At 44.8% G+C, this 2,967-nt stretch overlaps 1 non-coding gene across 1 annotated transcript; it reads left to right on the top strand.

Annotated features, from left to right (window-relative positions):
- Positions 1–888: 888 nt before the first annotated feature.
- On the top strand, positions 889–1,027 carry LOC123406621. Its single transcript, XR_006612285.1, has one exon. It is a non-coding gene; the product is annotated as a small nucleolar RNA Z247 (small nucleolar RNA).
- The last annotated feature ends 1,940 nt before the right edge of the window (positions 1,028–2,967 follow it).

The following is a 2,967-nucleotide window of genomic DNA, read 5'->3' as shown; positions in this document are numbered from 1 at the left end:
CGCGAAGACGTTCGACTACATCAACCGCGTTATATATGCTTCCACTTAGCGATCTACATGGGTATGTAGATGCACTCCCCCTTCACGTAGATGTTGATCTCCATAGATTTATCTTGATGAGCGTAGGAATTTTTTTTTCCCATGCGACGTTCCCCAACATTAAGTTGTAACATGATGGCTATCATGATAGGAGTAGGCGTGCATGGTGTGTTTAACCCTGGCAGGTTGTTGGCATGATATGATCTTATCTATTGTATAGCTTGGAGTAGGGGTCAAGACTTGTAACAACCTGCCATATCTTGCACATTGTTGATCTTATATAACACGCATGCGTCCCTACTAATGGTGCATACGCTTCCACCAATTCTTTCATGGTAATCAGAGCTGGCCTCGAAATCATCCATGGCAAGCTCTTCCACTTCCTTCCCCTCCTCTCCATTTGTGCATGCCACAACAGACAAGCTTACGAGATGGAACGAGGCACTATGGCGCGTGACCGTGTTGTCGGCGATCAGGAGGGCTCAGATGTTGGAGTTCCTCGATGTCGAGCAGGCGGTGCCACCCATGACCATTGAGGTCACCGCCAGTGATGGCAAAACCACGTCCAAGGCTCCGAACCCGAAGTTTGCTATGTGGTATGCATGGGATCAACAAGTATTCTCCTACCTACTGACCTCGTTACCGCGCGAGACGGCGATGCACGCGGTGGCTTGCCACAACGTAGAAGAGTTGTGGAACACCGTTCAAGGGATGATGGCCTCACACATGCGTGTGAGGACCGTCAACGTCCAGATCGCATTGGTGAATCTTCAGAAAGTCAACATAAGCATCACCGAGTATGATGGTAAGATCAGAATCTTGTGTGATGTATTAATGGCTTTAAGAAAGAAAGTTGATCAGGAGGAAATCGTCTCCCACATCCTTGCCGGACTTGATGAGAAGTTTGACCGAGTGGTCTCGGCCATGTGCTCCAGGGTCGAGCCGGTCACGGTTCTGAAGCTGTACTCACAATTGCTGAGCTTTGAGACTCGTATGAGCCTACGACGTGGATCATCCCAATCATCTGCCGACTCCATGACCCGCGACCGCTTCAACAAGAACAACAACGGCGGTGGTGATCATGGTCATAACTTCCCCAACAAACCACCTGGTTGTGGTGATCGCGCTCAAGGCAACTTTCCCAAGTCTCCCAACCCGCCTAATCACGGAAACCGGGGGGGGGGGGGACAACAACGGCGGTGGAGAAAGGAACTACACCAACAATTCCTCTGCCAAGCCGCACTGTCAGATTTGCGGCAAGCTTGGACATCCGGCATGGGAGTGTTGCAAACGGTATGACTCTTCCTACAAAGGAGGAGAGGAGCAATGCTCAGCGAACATGGTGGCTCCTCAATATGGGGTTGACACCAACTCGTACCTGGATAGTGGTGCAACGGACCACATCACACGGGACCTAGAGAATCTTATAGTCCGAGATCGGTACACTGGCGATGAACAAGTCGACACCGCAAGTGGATGAGGTATTGCTATAGCACATATTGGTCAATCTCATATTTATACCCTTGAACGTGATTTTTCTTCTCAACAATGTTCTTCATGCACCGAAGGCTGATAAGAGCTTAATTTCAGCAAGTCAACTTGCTATTGACAACAACACCTTTGTTGAAATTCACCCTTATTCTTTTCTTTTAAAGGATTGGGGAACGAGGAAAATCCTTCTACAAGGCAGGGGTAGGAGAAGCCTATACCCTGTAAAACACATGGGAGGAGACGCCAAGAAGCAAGTGCCCAGTGTAACACTGTCCTCGGATAAGTGGCACGGGTGTCTAGGACATCCTTCGTCCACCATTGTTAGCAAAATAATTAGTCAAAATGAATTTTCATGTGTTAAGTTAGTGAATAATCAGTCTTTTTTGACTGTTGTCAAAAGGGCAAAAGTCATCAATTTCCCTATCCAAAGTCTTTTAGTGAATCAAAGTTTCCTTTGGAACTCATTTTTTATGTGTGGGGACAAGTTGTTGAACCCGTTGGTACAAAAAAGATACTATTTGAGCTTCATAGTTGATTTGAGCAAGTTCACATGGATCTACCTAATCAAACACAAGTCAGAAGTTTTTCAAAAATTCCATGACTTCCAAAATCTTGTTGAACGACAAGTCGATCGCAAAATTCGTGCTCTCCAAACAGATTGGGGAGGGGAATATGAAAAGTTGAATTCTTTCTTTACAAGAATTGACATATCACACCATGTCTCATGTCCCCATGCACATCAGCAAAATGGGTCGGCCGAACGTAAACATCGACATATTGTCGAGGTTGGGCTCTCTCTTCTTGCACAAGCGTGCATGCCTCTCAAGTTTTGGGATGAGGTTTTCATTGCAGTCATCTATCTCATAAATCGCTTACCAAGCAAATTTATCAATTTTGAACCCCCCTCGAAAAACTATTTCATGAGAAACCAACTACTCATCACTTCAGATCTTTGGATGCACTTGCTGGCCGAACCTGCGTCCTTACAACAATCACAAGCTTCAGTTCCATCAAAGCAATGTGCATTTCTAGGCTATAGCCATCTTCACAAATGTTTCAAGTGTCTAGATATTTCTACCGGACGGGTGTACTTCTCTAGGGATGTTGTTTTTGTAAGTGCATCTAGTGCCCCTTAGTGATTTTGGTGGTTTGAAGACTTATAGGTTAAGTATCTAATGTGTTTGTGAGTATACACAGGATCTATAAGTCATTGAGGAGTTTGAGATATTTGAAGAATATCGACCCCTAAAAATATATGTCTTCAGTTGAAGAAATTGGTCTGAAGCTGAAGAAATGAATCGCAAGGAATCTGCGATGAAATTGATATTCCTCATGAAGATACTGATATTGAGAAGTCCAGTTGTTCCTGAAGAAAATCATTCTGAAGAATTTGAAGCATGAAGATTTATACTTTCTGCTTTACTTTCTTCGCATTTG

The sequence above is a fragment of the Hordeum vulgare genome, chromosome 6H, assembly GCF_904849725.1.
Source record: "Hordeum vulgare subsp. vulgare chromosome 6H, MorexV3_pseudomolecules_assembly, whole genome shotgun sequence".
NCBI lineage: Eukaryota > Viridiplantae > Streptophyta > Magnoliopsida > Poales > Poaceae > Hordeum > Hordeum vulgare.
Note: the sequence above shows the minus strand (reverse complement) of the source record. Positions and strands in the feature narration are given on the sequence as shown.